This window comes from Halichoerus grypus, chromosome 7 (genome assembly GCF_964656455.1).
Source record: "Halichoerus grypus chromosome 7, mHalGry1.hap1.1, whole genome shotgun sequence".
Taxonomy (NCBI): Eukaryota; Metazoa; Chordata; class Mammalia; order Carnivora; family Phocidae; genus Halichoerus; species Halichoerus grypus.
In genome coordinates this window covers 97,605,450-97,629,395 of record NC_135718.1, presented here as the reverse complement: position 1 = coordinate 97,629,395, position 23,946 = coordinate 97,605,450, and the positions used below count along the sequence as shown (strand labels likewise).

Genomic DNA, 23,946 nt, shown 5'->3' with positions numbered 1-23,946 from the left:
ATTTCAGGCACAGGAACCTTAACTGCTAGAACAAATGAGTAAAAAAAAGGGGGGGGGTGTCCCAAGTAACTGGAATAGCCAGAAGTAGAACGTTATTACCAACCCTCAAGAAATATTTTCAAGACCTGATTTCTCCCTCTCCCCCTCTCTCTTTCCCTCCCCCCCCCTCCCAATTTGTCTCTCTTCTTATTTGGACTTTATTCTTGGGTGTCACATGGTAGCCAACTAACTACAGCCACTCTTGCCTTTCATCAGCCTGGGTTTAGGTTCAGCAAGGATACTTCCTCCCATTTTGCTCCAGCAAAAAACAGAAGCTGCGGTTGACTTCACTTGAGAAACCGTCCACCTGAACTGATCACTTGCCTGGGGGAACACAATCCTAAATGCCAGAGCAGAGTTGGTACCACCCATCAGGGAGGGACTAAAAGTGGGAAGGAGTAAGACCCTCCACACAAAACAGATGTTCTTTACACCTTCTCCTACCCAAGGTAAATCCCTCCACTCAGGCTCCATTGCCGTTTCTCTCCCCCTCATTGGCTATATTCCCTCCCCATTATCTTCTTCCAAAACTTAATGAGCCCTTTAAACCTTCCCCTTGATATCTGGCACATCATCCATACTCTCCATCTAAGTGAGAAATCACTTTCTTTTCCTCATCTCCTGAATCTAATCAGCCACAAATTCTCAAAGATTCCACCTCCTTAGCTTCTTTTCTCCAATCCTCTTCCTCCCCAGCTGCTTACAACCCCCTTCCCTTAGCGGTAGGCCTCTCTCCCATCACTCTGGCCCAATTGTAACTGTATCCAACCCATCACCCCACCTCCAGTCTCCACTGCCCCAAAATCCATGCTCCATAACTGTCACCTGTATCTTTCCAAAGTTCAAGCCTAATCTTATTCTCCCTTCTTTATACTTTGTTTGGGGTTTCTTTCTTTCTTTCTTTTTTTTTTTAATACTTTTTAATGTCTCCTTGTTTCTGGCAGTATAAAAACTATCTTATTTTTTACCATCTTCACCTATAGTTTAATCATGCCAATTACTGCAATTTCCAAAATTTAATCAGTTGTTTCTTACCAGTCCTTCTGCTCACATTGTTCTCCAGACTGGAATTTGCCTGGGCTACTCTGTGGATTCAAGGGGTTCCCCCTACTCTAAAACACCTGGGAGAACAAGATTCAGCTCAGGTGTTTCTACTTTTTTGAAACCTTTCCTGAGGTACCTGCTAGGACTTCTTTCTTTGTGCCCTCACTATACCCAATACAGCACCTATAACAACTTATTGCACTCACCTATTTGCAGGTAAATATAGTTCTCAAAAGCAAACATGCCTTAGGATCATCTGAAAAGCTCTAAAACACAGATGTCTGAATCTACACCACACTAAACATACCAAACCAGAATTAGGGCCCAGGCTTGTATAATATGAAAAAGCTTCAAGGCAGTTGATGTTACGTGCCCCATCTCTCCAGGCAAAAACCACTTACACATGATAATCTACTGAGGAAAACACTTCCTATTAAATATATCCAGTTCTTCAAATTGTTCCCGGCAGTAGGGAAACAATAAATGTTATGGAATGTTATAGAATGTAAGTCTTACACACTGCTGTGAATTACAGTTACCAAAAATCACCCAATGGAAGAAAATTACCATAACATACCATTTTCAGGCATTCCAACTAAATAAAAATTTTTATACACTGGGTGAGGGGGATGGGGAAAGAGAGAGATGAAGAAATTACCTGAACCACCTTCTTCTCTGATAATCAAGAACAGAACGTTATCCTGTATGCTCAGTTGCTGAAACCAAGGACCAATGTTTCTGACTTTAGCTTCAAGGTCCTCTATGATTAGGAGTACTTGCTGCTTTTTAACGATGAATAAAATTAATACTGTCTTCTGCATTAGCTTTCTATGCAGCAAGAATCAAGATACATGTGGAACACAGCTCTACTATGAATTACAATTAGGCAATACCCAAAGAAACAGAATTACCCCCTATGTCAAATCCCATTTAAAAAATATCTTCTGCCTACTTTCAGGGCCAAACACTAGTTTAGGGTATATTAGTAAGGAGAACAAGAGGCGCAGTGGCTGCCCTCAGGGAGCTGAGACTCAGGTACACTGCAGCTAAAAAACATTAGCAGTGGTGCTCAAAGTTTCATTAAAGAGAATGGAGACTACTATTTTATCTGTATTCCATTATAACCTTTAAGTTAGATTAATATTCTTATCTTATAAAATGTTTTTAAAGAACACTAAGGCATTTTCCTGGTTTGAGGTGGATTATCCAAAGTTCTCCTCTTGAAAAAAAAAAGTTGCCTTATTTTTTTTTTCTAGTTGCATCATAAAAGCAGGGAGCAAATAGGAAAAAATGAAATAATAACAGCAAAGACATTAAAATTTCCTTCAGCCAGTATTTTCTATTCTTTTCCGGAAACATTGAGACAAACAAACCTAGCACCAAGTTAAAAAGAAAAAAAAAAATCTAAGAGGAAATGTATTTCATTAAAATAAAAAATCCTTAATATAGGGGCGCCTAGGTGGCTCAGTCGGTTAAGCATCAGACTCTTGATTTTGGCTCAGGTCATGATCTCAGGATTAAGGCCCACATCCGGCTCCGCTCTCAGTGCAGAGTCTGCTTGCCCCTCTCCTGCTCCCCCTGCTCACACTCGCTCACGCCCGCATGCTCTCTCTCTCTCTCTCTCTCTAAAATAAATAAATAAAATCTTTTAAAAAAATCCTTAATATAGTTCCAAGTTTCACTCTGGGGTAAAAAGAACCTAGAAAAATAAAGGATGAGGGCGCCTGGGTGGCTCAGTTGGTTACAAGCGACTGCCTTCGGCTCAGGTCATGATCCTGGAGTCCCGGGATCGAGTCCCGCATCAGGCTCCCTGCTCAGCGGGGAGTCTGCTTCTCCCTCTCCTGGTCCCCCCTCTTGTGCTCTCTCTCTCTCTCTCATTCTCTGTCTCAAATAAATAAATAAAATCTTAAAAAAAAAAAGAAAAAGAAAGGATGAAACATGTTAGTGGGGAAAAAAATGACACCTTGTTGTACAGAGAGTAAATTCTCAGAGGCTAAAAGTTTTGTCTCTGACCCTCAAATACAAACTCTTGGGCTGATGAAAGATAAAAGCATAATTCAAACCATTAAAAGTAAGTACTATAGGCTCCCTTTTGAAGTGAAACTCTTGGCCTCATAAGTGAACTTGTCCCTTGATGATCAAGTTTGTCCAAGTTTCAGACATATTTCATTAGCAAACTCATCATAACGGGCTCTTTGGGCCAGTCCATTTAAAAATATGCATTGTAATGAAAACTGTACTGCAATAAAACAAGGCCATTTTTTAAAAACCCGAAGGCCCAATTAGATCATGTAAATTTGAATTAAATATATACATAAATCAGTCAATACCCCAAGCTCCTGGCAAAATGCCAGGCAGCAGTCTTTGGCATAAGAAATATTAGAAATGCCATCCTAAAAAAAAAAAAAGAAATGCCATCCTAGAGGGATATGTGCTTTTTTTTTTTTTTTCCTAGCGTCAACACACATCAGAATGAAAACTATAAACTAGTCATCCGTGTTAACATGACGCTGCTGCGAGCAAGGAAACTATCAAATGCAGTTACACTCTGGATTTTTTTTAACCTTTTCTATTGGCCAGAAATACTATTCATTTGGCCACTTGTGGCTCAGTTATGAACATTCTTGCGTTTGGAGTTTGCAAAAAAAGTAAAAACCAAACTAATAAAAGCTGTAACTTCATTACTACACAATTATACAGAATACAGATAATTACCTGGTTTGTGCTCTCAAATTATCAACAATGGAGTTTATTATGGGGCTAGTTCCCCTTCATGGTGAGAAAAAATTAACACTGAAAACAGATTTGGGGATCTTAGGTCCCCCTACAAAATTTCGTATTAGCAATTCCTGCATGGGCTTCTTCAATATGGAAAACTACACAGGAATTAAGTTTGGATAGCACTTTGGAAAAGCACACTTGAATTCCTCAAGTCTTTCAGGGAGGAACTCGTGGGGACTGCTGTTTTGTAGGTATATTCTACAAAGAAACTGCAAACATCTGTGCTTCTCCTCATTTGCAAAGACATAACACATGAAACCTGAACTACTGGTTCTAAATATAGTCTCTCCAGAGGTCTGTTCAGATAATCCTAATAGCAAATAGGATGGCCTTTATTTGTAGAAGCATCTAGAGGGATCTTGTTATGACATAAAAAGATAAGAAAGCACATTTAAAAACATGGAGAAAACTGCCAACCCTTAGAAAAGAAATACATTTTGACTTAAATAATCAATGCATCAAGAAGAAACAGGAAAAGTTTAATATTATCTTAGGTCATATCTATTTTCTCATACTTGTCTCTTAATGACAAAATACAGAAAAGTATTTTACATTATACATCATGAAGCTTGTCACACCATATATTCAGTGATGACAAAAAATGGTATGATGTCTTCACTCACTTTTCAAAGCCTATTATGTCAAGCAGGAAACACCCTATAGTCAGAACAACAAGCTCAGGCTGTCAAACCAGGAGAATTTCTAAGTATGACCTTTTAATGGAAAAATGCTATTTTCCTAGTACCTGATATGGAGAGAACATGAAAGAAAATCAAAATTAAAATTTCCCACTAGCATTAATTAAAACTCCCTCTCTAAATTCTGTTTCTCTCCATACTCAGGAAAATATTGATAAACATTGTCTCTAATTTTCTGAGGTACAAATGAATTCAAGATTAGTTTTAAAGCTAAAAACTTCATAGTCTGCTCATGAGATTTTCTCATAATACCTCTCTCTGTTTCACACACACACATCAATCTCACTATTATCTGAAACTGTTGTTGGTTAAATCTTTACTGATCTCCTGAGGAACACAATTCTGAAACTACTAAAATAACACAGTAATTTATTTTTATAGAATCCTAGCAAAATAAAGTCTGCGTATTCATTTTTAATCTAATCTAAACCTAAGTAGGAAAGGTAACAAAATTTGAAGAAATAAAATAACTTACAATAAAAGTAGACAGGGTGTTATTAAGATATATTTTTAAAATAATGCTCTAGTACACCAGAAAATTGAAGTATGTAATATATTCCAGGCACTTAAGAGTTCCTCTGTTTGAGATTACTAGAAACCATTTTTTAGAGTCGGTTTGATGCACTCTGTTGACTTAAATAAAAAAAGGGGTGGGGGCTTCCAGAATCTACTAAAGGTACAGTTATGCCCAAAGCTCATAGAAAACCAACAGACTGTACTAGTACCTTTGTTGCTTATGTACATCAATGTTTAGTCCCAAAGTACTATCCTTTCAGGAGGAGACTAACAATAAACTAATTCTCTCAAACATAAGATTACATTTTTTCCTGATGTTCCTGTGGTGACATCCTCAAAAATAAAAGTACTATTGGGCATCATTTTCCATTTTTACTAAAATTTAAACACCATAATTCAAATTCTGATAAGAACCTACATACAAGAACAACAAAAAGAAAACAACAATATTTCCCAAGCCGTGATTACTGCTTTCTTTCTACCTGATCCAGGTGAACATTCCCCAAACCTATCAGCATAATTCAAACACTCTGAACTAAAGATGAGTGTCCATCCACATCTTCATCTCATATCCTTTTCTCTTCTTTGATTTTTGGGAAAAAAATGCCAGAACAGATGCCCAGAATGACAGATAAGGTCAAAACACTGCTAACATGAGTAGTTATGCTAGGAAATATACCAAAAAGAAGGCACAACAATCTGATCATACAAATAATGTTCCTTGTCACTGAAGCCTTTGCATTATTCTATGCAAACAAAAATAAAATGTCAATTACAAAAGTAAACACATCCCCATTAATAAAATGAGTATCTACCATCTAACAGCTAGCAAGGGGCAGAGATAATAAAGAGCATTTTTGGAAATTCTGCATTCATTCTTTCATGGCTCATCACAGTGCTCACTGCACACACAAGGCCCCTCCACACCCTAGGGGATCAGTATCCTGTCACTCACACCTATGGCCAGATCTTGAACCCCATCACCACCCAGAACTCTTCTTCCTCTAACACCTTAAACTCTCTCAATGCAACCCCACTCCTCCTGGATCTGTCACTCCCTCAATCCCATTAAAGACCTACTATTCTCCAACTCAACAAGTCAGTTAGGCAGACCTCCTGCCCTCCACGTTCCCAGAGACCATTAATTTGCTCCTTTCTTCACTTCCATCTCAATTCCATGGAGACCACAAGGTCCATTAATGACTTTCTTGTCAATATTTTCTACTCCCTTGCTTCCTTGTCCTTCTGCTGTACATTCCAACAAAGCTCCCAGTCCTGGCAGATTCCATCTGACTGCCTTCTCCACTCATACACTTTGGGCTTCCAAGCACTATTAGCAAAATTAAAAATAGAAGGCACAGCCCTACAGGCTGGTCCTCCACAATCCAGTAAGTGTCCTCATGAATCTCTCTTTAGAACCCAGATTTCAATGGGTGGAGGAAGGAATTAAAGGCGTATAGCAGATGAAGGGAGTTTATGAGTTTACATTATATTCAAAGAAGCTTGGAGAAAAGGAAAGAAAAGAAGGAAAAGGCTGGTATGCAAGGGAGCCGAAAAGAAGTTGGATCACGCTGAGGTTTAAGAGGGCTGGTAACTGGGGCAAGTTTGGAGGCAAGGAGAAGATAAAGATGTCCAACATTCCTCCAGAAGCAGAAAGAAATGGATAGGATCCATTGCTTCATGTTTTACGAAAATAATATATCTGCTTCAGAAATACAAGTTAATTAAAAGGGGTTTATCTCCAATGCAACCCATAGTTTAACTTCTTGTATAGTAAAAGCCCAAACTCTGAAATCAGACAGCCTGGGTTTGATTTCCAGCTCTTCAACTTCCTAGCCATGTTATTTCCTAGACAAGTCATTGCATCTTTCTGTGCCTCAGTTTCCTCATCTGTAAAATGGGGATAATTATAATACCTATGTAACAGGGTGGTGTGAAAATGAAACGAGTTAATACACAGAACATACTTGGAATGGTGACTGGCGCATAATAAGCAGGAATGTTAGCTATTCTTCTGGCTAAAAACTTAAAATGCGGGCGCCTGGGTGGCTCAGTTGGTTAAGCAACTGCCTTCGGCTCAGGTCATGATCCTGGAGTCCCAGGATCGAGTCCCGCATCGGGCTCCCTGCTCAGCAGGGGGTCTGCTTCTCTCTCTGACCCTCCTCCCTCTCATGCTCTCTCTCTCTCTCTCTCTCAATAAATAAATAAAAATCTTTAAAAAAAAAAAAAAACTTAAAATGCTATTTAGATATTCTTGTGCTCAGTGCACTACAGAGAATGTAGTGGACTTCCCTGACCCCCATATCCCCAACCTAATTTCTATTAGCCTTCTGGGTCTTCTTTGACACATCTCCCCTGGCTCTTCCTCTCCCTCCTCCTTGCTAAATAACTGGGTTAAGTGACTCTCTTCTATTTGTCCAGAGCACACTGGGTTTACTTTCTCACAGTATCTATCAGGGTATTATAATTTTCATTGATACATTTGTCTTCCCCCTCCTCCAAACTGAATTGTGAGTTCTTCCAGGATGGGAGCTGTCTTTTCTGATTAAAGTTCAGGGGGTTTAAGAATAAGTGATGTATGTAAATCAGTATAACATTGTACTCGATGGATAACAATGAATTAAAATAAATAAATTCATTAAAATAAATGAATAAATCAGCTATTCTAGTCTTAGAGGATTGTTTTATGCAAGAGAGCAAACAAGTTCATCTACTAACTTAATGTCTATCATTTATAAAATGTGCTACAGTTAAACTCTTAAGTTAAGAAAATATAACTACCCCAAGTCCTTAAAGAGCACTGCACTCCAAAGAATTACCACACACAAATTTCTGCAATATTTCTAAATTCAGAATATACAAGCACAATACTCAAACAACTTACACATATATTACTCAAACAACTAAGTCTTTCCGAAATAAATCTGATAATGGTTTAAAAGAAGTAAAACTGTTATATACTTTGGAAAGCAAAATATACAACTTCCAACCACACGACTTTTCATAAACCATAGTGCATTCTATTACCAGAAATTGATACTTCACCCTCACTGGTGATCAGAAACTGACCAGTGTCCATTGTTCTCTCTCTGCATAAACCTCAAAAAAACCCCTAAAGGCAGAAAAATTTAAACAACATTCAAAATATGAATGGTTTGACTGTGTGCTGTAATTATTGTACCTGCACTTTTTGTTTAAGCTAACTTTTTAAGCACATCTTTTCAATAACATGTATCAAAGCCAAGCTATTTTTCCTTTTCTTGTCCAATAAGTCATAAAGATTTATTATACTTACATTACTGACCAACAACAGAATTCCTACCCACAAGTTAACTGTACAGTAGAGTATGTATCCTAGATCATCATATTAGGGGTAGGAAAAAAGAGAACTTACAAAATCCCATGTTCCCAGCTACTAAGAAAATAGAAGCCTCATAAGTACTATATAGCTCAAAACTGAAATTCAATTGGGGATGTAATATTTTCAGAAAACTTGAAACAATAAACAAAAAGAGGGAAAGAGAAAGAGATCTGAAAGAGGGAAAAGTTGGGAAGAGAAAACGAAATTTAGGTAAAGATTAAAATTTATGCACTGTATTATAAAGGTCCTTTATAAATCCAAATTCATTTTAAAATTTGGAGATATAAAAATTGAATAATGTATATATAACCTGGTTTACTCACAAAGTTACATTTAGCATTAAATTTAAAGCACCATTTGTTCACAGTTATCAACTTACTTATGGTTTGTTGTTGTCTATAAGTAGGCTCCATGCCCAGCTTGGAGCCCAGTGTAGGGCTTGAACTCATGACCCTGAGACCAAGAGTTTGTTGGACACTTAACCAACTGAGCCACCCAGGCACCCCAACTAACTTATGTTTTTAATGGGAACTAAAGTTATAAATGCATTTTTTAAATTGTTTTTATTTTTAATTTTTTTTAAAGATTTTATTTATTTGACAGAGAGAGACACAGCGAGAGAGGGAACACAAGCAGGGGGAGTGGGAGAGGGAGAAGCAGGCTTCCTGCAGAGCAGGGAGCCCGATGCGGGGCTCGATCCCAGGACCCCGGGACCATGACCTGAGCTGAAGGCAGACGCTTAATGACTGAGCAACCCAAGCGCCCCTCACATCATTTTTTTTTTTTTAAGTAGCAACACCTCATTTTTATTAGCCCATGAGAAACAGAAAAACTCTGACAGAAGGAACTATCAACATAAAAGCAAAAGGGAAATAAAAAATAGGGTCTTCTTGTCTTCCACATAGTGCTAGGAGATACAGAAAATCAATAAATTTCAATATTTTAACAAGTCACTATATAAAAGCAAACACATTTTACTTGGAAATCTAAAATCTGGATTCTTCTTTTAACTATAAGACCTTGGGTCAAAGTAACTTAACTCCTCTCTACATGAGGGAGGAGAGTCTTAGGGACTTCAAATCCCTTCCAGATCTAAAAATTATAGATATTATCTTCTATTTCCTCTTCATTAAATAAATTTTAGGCTTTGCTTCCCCAACAACTCCTCTCATTAGAAAGGTACCATGGCAAGTGGCTCCTAGTGCAGCTACAGAAATCAGACTCAAGGCTCTACCACCTACTGGCTGGGTGATCCCAGAACAAGTTACTCCAGCTCCCCAAGCCTGTTTCCTTGTCTATGAAACAGAGTAGTAATAACACTACCTATCCTCATAAGGTTGCTGTGAAGATGAAAAGAGAAAGTGCTTAGCATAGTCCTGGCACACAGTAAGATGCCTAATTAATGTTAGCTGGCATTACTGTTTTGTTTTGATGGTTTTTAAAAATGCTATTACTCCTTCCATCAAATAGATAGATAAATAATAATTTACTTAACATTTCCATTTGGGTGGTTTCTCAATTTTAACTTTTTTAAATAAAGGGTATATAAACATTTTTGTGCATAAAGCTTACCCCAAATTTAGGGAATTTCTTTAGGATATATTCAAGAAGTTAAATTACTGGATCAAAATATATGGATGTTCTGGCTTTATAAAAAGGCTGTATAGATTTTCATTCCACCAAGTATATGAAAGCGCCCAATTCACTGCATCTGAGTCAATCAGTACTGAAATTCATTACTTTCATTTTTTATAATTTCATTTAAAATATTTCTCAATGTTGCTATAATTACAATTTTGTTGATTATTTGTGAGGCTGAGAATTTTTTCTGTTTATTAAAAATAATATAAGAACAGGGGTGCCTGGATGGATCAGTCAGTTAAATGTCTGATTCTTCATCTCGGCTCAGGTCATGCTCAGGGTTGTGAGATCGAGCCCTGACTTAGAGCCTGCTTAAGATTCTCTCTCCCTCTGCCCCTCCTCCCCTCTTAAAAAAATTAAAAATAAAATAAAAATTAAAAAATATTTTAAGAACAACCTCATTCAAAAAGATTTTTTAAGTAAAGAAAAAAGTATAAAACACAGAAAGAAGGAAATTTTTTAAAAATCGAAGATTAAAACAAGCATAAAATTAGAATGTAAATATGTAGTTATTAAACTAATGGCATAATTTGGCACTAAGAATCCTACCAGCTAAAGCAAAGAAAAAATTGTTCCATGTCCTGAACTTTGCCTGGGGAGGGTGGGGGTCAGGGTACAACAGCATTCTATTCCTCAAGAAAAGCAAAACTTTTTTCAGACATTTAGGATCTAAAAGATACTTCTTAGATGGGTCTTCATAAAAAGGATACAAAGTGATTTAAGGACAACATTCTCAGCAACAGCAAATCTGATAAAAGGGCTCATTTGCTGCAACTGTATTTACCTTAAATTTAAAAAATACAAGAAAGTAGGGGCGCCTGGGTGGCTCAGTCGATTAAGCAACTGACTCCTGATTTCGGGTCAGGTCATGATATTGAGCACCAAATCAGGTTCCCTGCTCAGCAGGGAGGCTGCTTCTCTCCCTCTCCCTCTGCCCCTCCCCTCGCTTGCACTCTCTCTAAAATAAATAAGTAAATCTTTTTAAAAAAAATACAAGAAAGTAAAATAATTCACTAAATATAATTTTGGTACACAAAATTTAGTACTATAGTCATTTCCTGAGTTATTACTATACTGCTATCTGCAATTTCTGCTTCTAATCCTCCATCTTGGCAAATCTCTAGAATTGAAGGCTTGATCAAATTGAGACAAGCTTATCTACAATTTCTCAACTGTTTTTATTTATTTTATATATTTGCAAAAAACGGATCTATTTCTTGCATATACTCTAGAAAGGATATATGAACTTGGTAATAAGCCAGAGAAGAACATACAAAGTTCTGTCCTTTGCTATAACTGAGGTACATTAGTAGTGTCATTGGAGGGCCTTCCTGAACCAAAAATCTAACTATATTTCATATTCTGAAACATTTTTTTTAAAGATTTTATTTTTAAGTAATCTCTACACCCATTGTGGGGCTCAAATTTACAATCTCCAGACCAAGAGTCATATGTTCTACCCACTGAGCCAGCCAGGTGCCCCCCCTCCCCCGCCCCCAGAAACATTTTAAAGTATCTTTCCAGGGGTTTCTAGCTGGCTCCATCAGTCAGAAGACCATGCAACTCTTGAACTCAATTCTCAAAGAGAAGGAATTTTGGGTAATAATTTTTTAAATGGTTGCTAAAATGTTTCAGACAAATTCCAATATGGCTAAAATCCATTATATGACCCAAATAATTTCTAAAAACTGCGATAAGATTTTATTATAAAATTGTGTATATCAATCATTTAGTCTGAACAAGATTTTTCATATCTATTCTTTTTTAAATGGCAAGATTTATCATAGCTTTGGTCATTCATTTTCTTTCTACCCCAATGCAGGGCATCTTAAGACATTTTGAAGATAGATAGAACCTTCTTCATCATGGCCCCATTTACCAGATAAGGAAATTTTTGCCCATAGAGATTAAGACCACAGAAGTAACAGTGGCAAAATGGGTAGTGGAAACTTTCCAAAATTTGGACAAGAAACCAAGCATTCTGGCTTCTCAGGTCCTACAGGATAATGCAAATGTTAGATGCTATTTTTCCATCTGTCAATCAAGTACCCTAAGTACCTGCATTCTTTCCTCCTACTAATGACATGAAGGTTCAATGACTAGGACAAAATTGTGCTTTGTGTTCTCACAGCAGCTATGATAAATTTCAGAGATGTTTTGGCTTTTATAACATTTGCTATTCTTCCTGTTATGTTTGTGTCATTTCCTTAAAGATGCCACTGGAAAACAGCTATGTAATAAATATGTAATATTAGGATCCCTGCAAGGTGCAGTATCCCACTCTGGAGGTCAGTAGCTGCTGTTGCCTCAGGCCACCCTGCAGCTGCCCCTGCTGAGCCAAGGCCACCAGGCTGCAGAACATGGCCATTCCCCAGCCAGGCCCCTCACTCCTGTCCTGGCCCGGCCCACCTATATGCGGATTTTTTCTCAATAAATATCTGTACAGTACTGTAAATGTGTTTTCTCTTCCTTATGATTTTCTTAACATTTTTCTTTTCTCTCCAGGCGCCCTGGAATAAATCTTTTAAAAAAATAAAATGAAAACTAAAATCTACTTTGCAAAGAATAAAAGTTATATAACACTAAACATGGTGTTGACTGTGTTGTTTTATTTGATATCAGAAAACTTTGTCTTCCACAGTTTACTGCTTATCTATTGACAACATTTTAAAATCAAAGGATCCTTTTTAAATATGGATAATCATTTGCTTTGTATGTTTGTAACTTTGTATGACACATTAAAAATTACAGCACTTGTTTACACTTGCGTTTTTACCATGAGGTTCCAAGTCATCAAAAGATCTGAAAATAATAAGAAGAAAGAGCTTATATAAATTTACAAGTTCTGGGGTAGGAAAAATTTTTGGATTCCAATTTCCAGGCAATGTGCTCAGCAATTTATGTACATTATTACCACATTTAATACTAAACATAGCTATGTAAGGAAGGATTTTTACAGGTAAATTCTCAGAGCCTAGTTTCTTTCTTTCTTTCTTTTTTTTTTTAAGTGCCTAAAATAGTGGCTCCATCAGTAAGCATTGGAATATTTGCTGAAGGAAGAAAGTTACTGGTCAGATATTCAAACATCAATTTGTCAGATTCCTGGGCTAGTATTCTTAATTACCATGCAATAATGCCCCAAGTTAAAAAATAAAGGAGAGATGAAAGCAGCAGCAGGCAAACGTAAGTTATATAGAAGCACTAAAGAATAACAGATCCTTTCTCAACTCAGAGACAATTCCTCAAAATTCAACACAAATAAAGAAAGAATTCATTTTGGGATACTAAGGAACGAGAGAGAAAGAGAAAGAGAGATTATGTTTGCACATTAATAAGTATGACTGACAGACCAATTTCTTAATTGATTATTCATGTAGAGATATATTTATCCTATCAAAAGCAGATATCATAAATATATTACTATATCCAAAGTTTCAATTCACAGCAAAACAATTACTACAAACTCATGAAGGTTTTTCATTTTTTGTTACTCTGCTAATAAAAACAAGTAACAATTCCAAATATGAAAGGTTGGGTCCACATAAATCAGTTAAGTTATGGTTCCTGATTTGGATTAATTTTACATAAAGGGTACATAAGTAAAAGTTAAGCTATGGAAAAAAAGCATCCATTTGTTTTTCTCATCTATCTCAGGACAAAATCTAGTCAATTCTATAGCTCAGACCATCTTGTGAGATAGACTCAAGCATTTACTGTTTCGACACGTCACCAGTGTAAGAAAGTTCTGTGATTTGGGTTCTTACAACATGAGCTTTTCATTGTTTTTCAAATACCAGTTTTAACAGTCTTTCAGAATTATCAAGGGCAAACAGCTCTTCCAGAGGTCCAGACCATAAAGCTTGGCACACACATACTTTTTAAAGATGTCCATGTCCTACTGTTTCTCTTCTATCACTGTTCGTAGTACTGAAAGTTACATTCATCATGGCATTTACTTTGACTGTCACTAGATAGGCTGAACAACTCAGAATTGATACCTCAATGCCCCAAACAAAAAGTATTAAAGCTGGGGCTTCTTACTTCATCCACAATTAATGTCCACAATACTTTATACAAGTGCAAAGGAGTAAGCAGCGCTTAAATGCGTAATTATTCCTAAAAAACACTCAACAGATAACTTCATTTCCAAATCTTTGAAAAAAGCAATTGACAGTTACCAGATTTTCTGCTGTTAATATCTTCCTTAACCAATCAAATAAGGAAGTCAACTAAAGTTAGCTGGAAACTGGAAGCAATACTCTTAAATTATTTTAAGTTCATCAATTCCTCATTAACACTGGAAAATTACATAACTTCCCTGTGCTTCAGTTTCCACATCTATAAAACACAGATAACATTAAGTACATTGTAGTGCTGAGGTGAGGATTAAATGAGGCAAAAAACAAAAACAGTGACTGGCACATGAGCTAAAAACAAACCTGATAAATTATTTTACATAACACAGAACCATTCCATCTTAAGCTAATACCGCCAATTGAGATTGTTAATTAATTTTTTAGCTCAAGCAACAAAACTTGCTGTTAACTTATCTACTTATAGCAAATTTTGCTTTAAAATTCTTATAACAGCATCACTGCATCTGCTCAATTAACTTTGCTGATATCACTATGTTTACAACCCAGCAGTACCTAGAAGCAAGGAGATTTCTGACTCCTCTTTAGAGGAGTTATTCCACCTGGCACTAGAAAAAAGATTCTGTAGACCATTTGGAGTCATGCCTGGAGAAGACAAGTAGGTCATAACAGAAGAGATGCTGTGCTAAGGTTATTGCTTTATACTGGCCAATGAGAAAGAGGAGAGAAGGAGGACTGCCAGTTAACTCCTATCTCCTGGGTGACAATTTCATTACAAAACAAGGAGTCCCCTAACTCAAAAGTACCAGAGTTGAGTTCTGAATCAGAATGGAAATTCCCATAAACATAATGTTGAAAAACTCAGGTAGGGCTTCAAACCACCACAAAAACAGTACCTTCATCAGGACACTGGAAGCATTTATTAAATATTTCTATGCAGCAGCACAAGAAAAAGTGAGTTAAAACAACAGATGACTTTCAATTATCTGTGAGACACTTTTCTTGGTACAAATTAACAATTACTGCACAAGCTCAGGCAAGGCATAAACCCAAGTCACTTATCTGTTGTCCCATATATTAAGTCAGAAATGGCAGGAATCCCTTCACTACTTAACTACTGCCTGATTTTAAATATTTTTCTCCTCCTTTAAAGCAATAAAGTTACCAAGTATATAAAACACTCATAAATTACCTCTAAATAATTGCCAGAATTCATTTCAACTCTATTCTTTCCCCTAATATGTTAATTTCCCCATTACCCCACCCAAAGCACACATCTTCCAATTTCTTCATCCTTTCATTTTTTTCTTTCTGACTTGAAGAAGGTTCTGTCTTTGCAGCTGAGAATCAGGATTGAAACATTTATACTCCTAAGTGAACTGGCTATTCATATTTTGACCATTTTTCTCTTGAGATATTTGTCATTTATTTTGGATGTCTAAGAGTATTTAATACATTAAGAAAAAATTAACTCTAGGGGCGCCTGGGTGGCTCAGTCGTTAAGCGTCTGCCTTCGGGTCAGGTTGTGATCTCAGGGTCCTGGGATCAAGCCCTGCATTGGGCTCCCGGTATTGGGCTCCCTGCTCCGCGGGAAGCCTGCTTCTCCCTCTCCCACTCCCCCTGCTTGTGTTCCCTCTCTCGCTGTGTCTCTGTCAAATAAATAAATAAAATCTTTAAAAAAAAAAAAATTAACTCTATCATATAAGCTACTAATATTTTCTCCACACATTACATACCTTATTTATATCTGTGGATTCTTTTGGCAGGTAGAACCTTACATATTTTACACAGTTAAATCTATCAAATCTTTTATGAGTTGTGTGTCACGTCAAAAAGGCTTTCCATGGGGCGCCTGGGTGGCTCAGTCGTTAAGCGTCTGCCTTCAGCTCAGGTCATGATTCCAGGGTCCTGGGATCAAGCCCCACATCGGGCTCCCCGCTCTGCGGGAAGCCTGCTTCTCCCTCTCCCTCTCCCCCTGCTTGTGTTCCCTCTTGCTGTGTCTCTGTCAAATAAATAAATAAATGATCTTAAAAAAAAAAAAAAAGGCTTTCCATTCCCAAAACTAAATTAAAATTATCCCTACGTTTGTCCTAGTACTTTTCTGAGTTTTTCTTTAAACATTTAAATCTTTAATCTCTCCAGAACTCATTTTGGTGTATGGCATAAGGAATGACCCTGACATACAAATTCTTTTTTCAAACAGACGGCCAACTGCCCTAATACCACCCTGTCCCTCTACCTAATGTCAATTTCAATCATTCCAGGCTCCTAAACTCTGGTTTAATGCTGACAGGAAACTTCCATGTCTGCATTAAAGTGATCACTTTTCAAAGCATATTGTTGTTCAAGCAGCTATGTATTCTGCTTCTAGCATTCCCAGCACCTGCTAGAATGAAAGTAAAAGGGAAAGGTGGGATGGGAGTATCAAATTTGGCTACAATGCCAAAATACGACCATTAAGCCACCAGAGCAGTTTATTAGGCATGTGTACACCTGTCTATGCATTAAAATTACCCCCTAAACTGCTGCCTATGGGCAGCACTTTTAGCTATGTTCTTTTACTCTGGCAAAGCAGTAAAAACTATCCAACATAAACATATTTATTAGAACTGAGAGCTAACTATGCCTTAACAGCTTGGCAAACAAGGACAACATGAGGAGTTGAACACGTAATCCAAATATCAAATATCAACCTTTTCCCTTATTTGTAACACCTTTTAAGTTGACTATTTAACCAAGTTTTCTCTGTCAGTGGCAAACAATGTTTTTAGAGGACAGTGCCTGGATTGACAAAAGGAAAAGGAAGCCTAGAAAAGAAAAATTTTCAGGATGTGCTCAGCACTGTTCAGGGCAAAATACACCTTAGCCAGCAGAAAAGGTATGTCCTGACTATTAGCATAATTAATTAATTTCCTTGGCCTTCACCAAGGAAGAGTCATTAAGCAACTCTTCTGATTATAATTTGGCTTCTCCTAAAGCAAGATTACATACTGTTGAATGGCCAACAATTCTAGTCCACCATGCAAGTATATTTCTCTTGATAGGTTAACACCAGCAAGCATTGTTTCTATTTGTCTGATCCTGTATTTGGTTAGAAGGAGGCCTGCCAATGAGCCTGCCAATGCGGTAACACCCTTTGAGGGGCCACCTGAGTAGCCGACTAGTCTTCCCGAACAAGACCGCCTTCTCTCTCTCTCCACCTTCAATAATAAGTACGAACAAACAGAATTTCAAACCCAGTGCAGCCCAATATTTATTATGAAAAAACTTCTTACTGCCAATACTCCTGTACTAATGTGAATACAGATACACTTCCCTCCTCAACATAAAGTTCAGAGAAGGAATATTTATAGAAGATTGACTAAAGGATACACACTACCTCTACCCTTCTAATTATTCCAAAATCTCTTCCTCTTTTAGCTGAGACTCTGTTTTGAATCATCCTCACCTCTCCACCACACAAATGCGTTTATTTGAGGTCCTCTGGTTATGTTTGGCCTATAGAGGGGCATTACGAAATTTGCTACAATGAGGCCACTGATCATTCCACAACATGGGGTCCTGTTTATAGGGCCTCAGAGGAGAAATTTCCTTCTAATCTTAGTGTCAAGGAACTGTGCTTTTCTTAAAACAAAAGTGTGTTTGCTTTTAAATGTCACGGGCATAAATGGACTAGGTTTTTTTTTTGCACCATCTAATATGAAGTTTAGAGAAATATTTATGCTCCACTGAAAGCAAATATTAGATTTTTATATTAGGCCTTTGATTTTATTTTACATCTTTATTTTGCATTTCTTGCTAGTTTATGAATCTTTAAAAAACACCTTAAATTTGCAGGGAGGGGACAAAATGAAACAAATGGAGAGTCTGCATTAACGCATCATAAGAACAACTGTCTTTTTAAATTTAAGGGGTCAGGAAAAAAGAGTCACATGAGAAGTCAAGGGAGAGGAAGGATTTGGAGAATAGGATGTATGGATTGAAAAAATAAAATCCAGCCAACTCTCAATTAACTGGGGAAAGAGGGAAGGGAAATTAAGAAGGGGTACAGAGAAAAGATGAGGGAATATCCCAAATAATTTACTTATTTATATAAATTAGACAAATGAAATGAGACAAATTAAAAAATGACTGTAAACTTAACCAAAGTTAAGTTTATGATTCTGCTCTCCAAGATCACAGTGCCAGAGCTGACCAGTTCCTACCCAGACTACAAACTGTCCCCTCTCTCTGACTGAACAGCTAATAGATGGCTAGAAAAAGGATCTGACTATCAAGATGATAAATACAGCTAGCATTTATTGATTACCATACAGGAGTCAATGAGAGATCACTTAGAATATGTAGATGTTTCTGCCGATCATTTTTTATTCTTTCAAAAATGCACTATTTCCTTTAAACAATGGTTAGTCTGCATACAAGCTGGTTCCAGATTAGTAAGACTTGGCTGTCACTGAAGTTCTGCTAAGTGGAAGGGAAATTAGCTAGGGAAAGACCCAGGGAAAGAGAGCAAATGTGTAACAGCCACAGAGGGAAAGAGAGCAAATGTGTAACAGCCACAGAGAAGAGAACCTTGGCACATGGGATACTCCATAAAGGCAAGCACTATGGCCATTACCAACACAAACTCAGAAGAGTGCCTTGCAAACGGTAAGCATTCAGAAAATATATGCTATGCATAAACTTGTTAAACGAAATAAATTATTCTGTAGAATACTACAAAGACGCTAAATAACTAGCCCATTGGCCCACAGCCAGTAAATGGCAAAGCCAAGATTCCAACCCAGATCTGTCCAGTTCCAGAGACAGAGCTCTTTTCACTTCCCTATGTGCTTCTCATGGCGGGAGATCAATATAGCAAGGTTCACTGAGAGAGTAGTCGAAGGCACAGGATAAACATGCTAGATCTCCTTGGAAAGTAAATTTTACTCACAGTTGTATAATTTTAAATATTTGATATATAAAACAAACACCAGTGCGTTACGAAAGAGAATAAAGAATTCATAATTACTAATTTTAGATTACATGGGCCATGGCATTTTTTCATTTTGTGATAACCCCAGGCTCTCCTAAGGATACAAGTTCATTCTCCTCTTCCACTAGAAGTACACTAATAGAAGAAAATGTGAAAATCAAAACACCACTCCATCAACACTTGTCGACCCTCCCCGGCTGGCAGCGGCCATCCGCTGAAGCGAAGCCAAGATGGGCGCTCCCAAGCGCACAGGAGGTTCGGCTCTGCGGACCGGGGGTGGGGGGGGCAGGCGGCCCGCCGCTCCGCACTCCCGGCCCCGCCCACCCGGCCAGGCCAGGTCGCACGGGCGGTTCCGGGGCACCGCGGCCGCAGACGCCCAGTTCCTAAGGCGCCACCCACGGCAGGCCTGGCCACGGCGGTGTAAACCAGCCCGTCTGCTCGAAGCCTTCGGGGTTGCCCAGGAGCGAGCTGGACCCCGCTACGCGGCTCTGAGAGTCCCCAGGTCTTACAGGGTTGGTGAGGATTCCACATACAAAATCTCAGAGGTTATCCTCACTGGTCCACGCCGTAAAGCTCTCAGAAGAAATCCTGCCCTCCCCCCACCCCCGTGCATCACCAAACCAGTCCCCCAGCACTGGGAGATGCCAGGGCTGACACGTGCGGGCCAAGGGCAGCGGAAAGGGCCACAGCTTTCCCCGCACCGTACAGCCTGGGGAAGATCAGCTCCACCGTAATATAGGTAACGTCGGTAAAATTCTTACCTAATAAAGCAGTCATATCTGCTTAAGTGTTCTTTGTTAAAACTAGTTGTCTACGTTGTCAAAATTATGAAAGTTAAACTGCAATAACGCCTGAAGACTGTTAAGTGATGGTGTTGTTTCTAAGATGATGCTTTTGTCTTTGCTTTATCTTATTAGGGAGTTTATATAGGTCAGTGTTTAAAATGCTGTTTGGTGTAACAGATGTAAAATTAATTCTGTAAAAGGAGAAAACAAACACATCCTTGTTAGGCACCAAATACATAGGAAGCATGAGTTAAATGTCAGGGACAAAATGCAGTCCTTAACCTCACAGAGCTTAGGCTATTCTGGAAAAGAGAAACAAGTTCACCAGTAATTAAAAGTGCTACCATAGATGGCTGAATAGGATGTATAGAAACAGAGAAAAGGTCTCTAACTCTGACTCGGACTTTGAAAGTCTGGGGAAATGGGGAAGGGAGTAGGGAAGTTGAAGAGTTCCCAGCAGGTGACCCAATCTCTTCTCTCATCCCTAAACTACTTCTCAAAAGATGGGTAAGAATTAATTAGATGGAAGAACGGGGAGGTACTCATGGAAAGAGAATATTTAAATTATAAATTTTCAGGAAAACCACAAGTATTCTGAAAGGCTGGAACCAGTACAATACAGCAAGAAAAAAATCACTGTTTTACATTTGAAAAATATACAGAAAAAGAAAAAAATTTAAAGAGATGCCCAACTTACAGTAAAAATATGAAAATGAAAATATGTTAATATTTTTCATCTATCAACATAACAAAAATTTAAAAGACCTTGTGGGGAAACTGGTACTATTAAATGCTGCAGATAAAATATATACTGTGGGGGTAAAAATATACAATGACAACATAGCTAAAATTTTTAAAGCCATAATTTTTTTATCCTACAATTCTTATTACTAAGAATTTATTTAAAAAAAATAAAATATTATAGGGACGCCTGGCTGGCTCAGTGGGTGGAGCATGCACATCGATCTTGGGGTTGTGAGTTTGAGCACCGTGTTGGATAAAATCTTAAAAACACACACACACATATAGATGGATGCTTATAACTATGGGGGAAAAAAATCTAACATATCAAAAGGATCAAGTAAATTAGTTGGTCCGTAAATTAGTTGGTCCACCTATACAATAAAATACCTTGTAAACATTGAAAAGGATGAGGGGAGATGTGGAAGAATACTCATGAACAACTGTTAGATAAAAAAGGCAGGTTATGGGGCGCCTGGGTGGCTCAGTCAGTTGACCGTCTGACTTTTGATTTGATTTAGGCTCAGATCGTGATCTCAGGATCCTGGGATGAAGCCCCACATGTCAGGGCTCCCTACTCAGTGGGGAGTCTGCTTCTCTCTCTTCCTCTCCCCTCCCCCGCACTCTTTCTCTCTCAAATGAATAAATAAAATCTTTAAAAAAAAAAAAAAAAAAAGGCAGGTTATGTTAGTTTTGAAGAACTGAAACCTGAAGCCATGTCCGTATTTTCTAGTTTTATAAGACAAGGTAAAAATTGCCCCTCTCCTGACTTCACTGGGCCTCTCTGTTTAACCTAAGAATCACCCTTGATCCGCTATGGTCACCCTGAGTCATAATTCAACAATTAATTTGTCATTTGTTATTTATGCCCCTAGAAGTTATTCAACTAAATAAAGTTGAGACATCTTAAAAAAAAAAAAAAGTGAAGAAAGAAAGTTAGCCTTGAAATTTCCCAAAGGTTACACCTAGCAAATAAAAAAAAAAAAAGTTTATTTTACTGACCTGAACAAATCCTAAATAGGGAGCCTTGCAAAAATTTAAGAAAAGAGGAGGGAGGGAGGTTACGTAACAGATGTACACTATGATTCCTTTTTAAAATTATGTGCACAGACACGAGGGGTCAGGCACATCGGGGGTGATGCACTATGCACTAGTGGGCATGTGTCTGCACATACTCACGAGCACATTCCAGAAAGGGGCTCAATAATTGAACCAACATCATACTGGTCCTTACAGCATTACGTTACTGATAAGACAAGATTCCAGCATCATGAGCTGGCAATGGCTCTGACACTGTAGTCTAAGTCCCTGAATTCACAACATGATTTCTTACAGCAATACTCGTTAAATTATTAATTTGTCTTCCCAGGCTATAGTGATGTTTACAATGTCTATCATGACATCAAAGGATTTTCACCAATTCCTTTCTAACTGATCGGTATATAAGTGTATATATATTAGTCTCCCTAAACAGCATTCTTGGCTGACTGCATGAGAAAGCACCAGGGGAGTGGGGGTGGGGGAGAGTGGCTCTCAGCAAGGCAGTGTAAAGAAAAATATTTCAGATACAAACAGCATAACAACTAAACAGGGTGACACTGGGCAAGACTAAACAGGGTATATATATATGATTGAGAACACCAATACTATTAAATGACTAACTTATCAGAAACAATGATCAACGGCCATGTTTCCTCAACTGAAAGCTACACCCCTGGTTTAGTAACAGCTTGGTAAGGGGTAAAGGGAATGGTAAACAAATGCATGGTATTTCCCTGTACATCAATTTTAAGTCACAACTCATTAAACATTAAAATATTTTATTTATATTTTCTTCCAAGATTTTATTTAAATTCAAGTTAGTTAATATATAGTGTAATATTAGTTTCAGGAGTAGAATTTAGTGATCCATCACTTACATATAACACCCAGTGCTCATTATAACAAGTGCCCTCCTTTATGCCCATCACCCATTTAGCCCATCCCCACCAACCACCTCCCCTCCAGCAACCCTCAGTTTGTTCTCTAAAGTCAAGAGTTTCTTATGGTTTGCCTCCCTCTCTGTAAAATATTTTAAAGACATGTTAATCAAAATAATATGCAACAGTGTAAGTCCTAATTTCCTAAGTAGCAAACTGGGTCATGAAAAAATATAAAATAAACAATTCCCCAAATAAAAATTATCTGAATGTTAACATCTGCAAATAGCTTCAGTTTTAAATTCTTAACAGAAATCCAAATTGTTCAGGATTTATGGATTACTGGATTCAGCAGTCTGTACAGTTTCAAAATATTTTTTAAAGATTTTATTTATTATTTTAGAGAAAAAGAGAGAGAGAGCAGGGGGAGGAGTAGAGAGAGAGGGACAAGCAGACTCTGCACTGAGCACAGAGCTGGATGCTTAACTGACTGAGCCAGCCAGGCGCCCTGCAGAATATTTTTAATAATCAACATCTGGAGATACCTGAAAGCTAAGTTAACAATAGATGCAGTAATCAGTTGTCCATCTCTCCAAATAGCAAGATAGAGATGAATATACAATTGGCTCTAGACCATACAATTTGGGCTTGGAAACCGTGTAAGTGCACTAAGGATAAACAGTTGCTACATACTTCATCATCCAAGTGACTCGAAACAGAATTTACTGGTTAAGAGCATGATAATTCTCTTAATTGCCTACTGCCACAATCAAAACAGGTCAGAGACCTAGATGCGCCACTCACCCTCCTTAAACCACAGTTTCCTCACGTGAAAGATGAGGATGACAACCGCACACACCTCATGGGTCATGGTGAAGATAAATGCAAAAATGCATATAAAGCATTTTTTAACTGGCACAAAGACTCAGTAAATGTTATTATTGTCACTGGAAATTAATACACTTGGTGGAGGGTATGAAGTGTATTTGGCCATTAAAAAGGACAAAGATCATATAAAAATAGCCTTATAATAAAATAATCTTCAGCTCTTCAGCTAAATCTTACTTTTCCTAGACAGACCAAACTTGAGTTCCTTGAAAGTGCTGTGTTTTCACTAGTTTCAAGAGTAATGTATATACTGTGCCCTTTGCTTAGAACATTTGCAATCCTACTTCCTACTTGGCCTTGGACTGATTAACTTTCATTCATCCTTCAGGTCTCAGTGTAAACATCACTTCCTTGGGGAACCTTTCCCAAATCCTCTTGTCCAGATTAGGTGTTCCATAAGGTATCTTACGCTTCTGGCCGTATCTTACTCAGAGTACTCTGGATTTCCCGTATTTTACTCAGTT

General features: G+C 37.8%; 1 protein-coding gene across 4 annotated transcripts in view; it reads right to left on the bottom strand.

The window, feature by feature from the left end:
* The window catches only part of POU2F1 (POU class 2 homeobox 1), a 178,913-nt gene that overhangs the window by 143,708 nt on the left and 11,259 nt on the right, over positions 1-23,946 (bottom strand). For 2 of the 4 annotated variants that reach the window (XM_078077920.1, XM_036076748.2), the window contains exon 2: positions 12,857-12,882. The exons of the other annotated variants lie outside the window; for them this stretch is intronic. The gene's annotated coding sequence lies outside the window, so the exon portion shown is untranslated. The remainder of the gene's footprint in view (positions 1-12,856; positions 12,883-23,946) is intronic. 4 annotated transcript variants of the gene reach the window in all.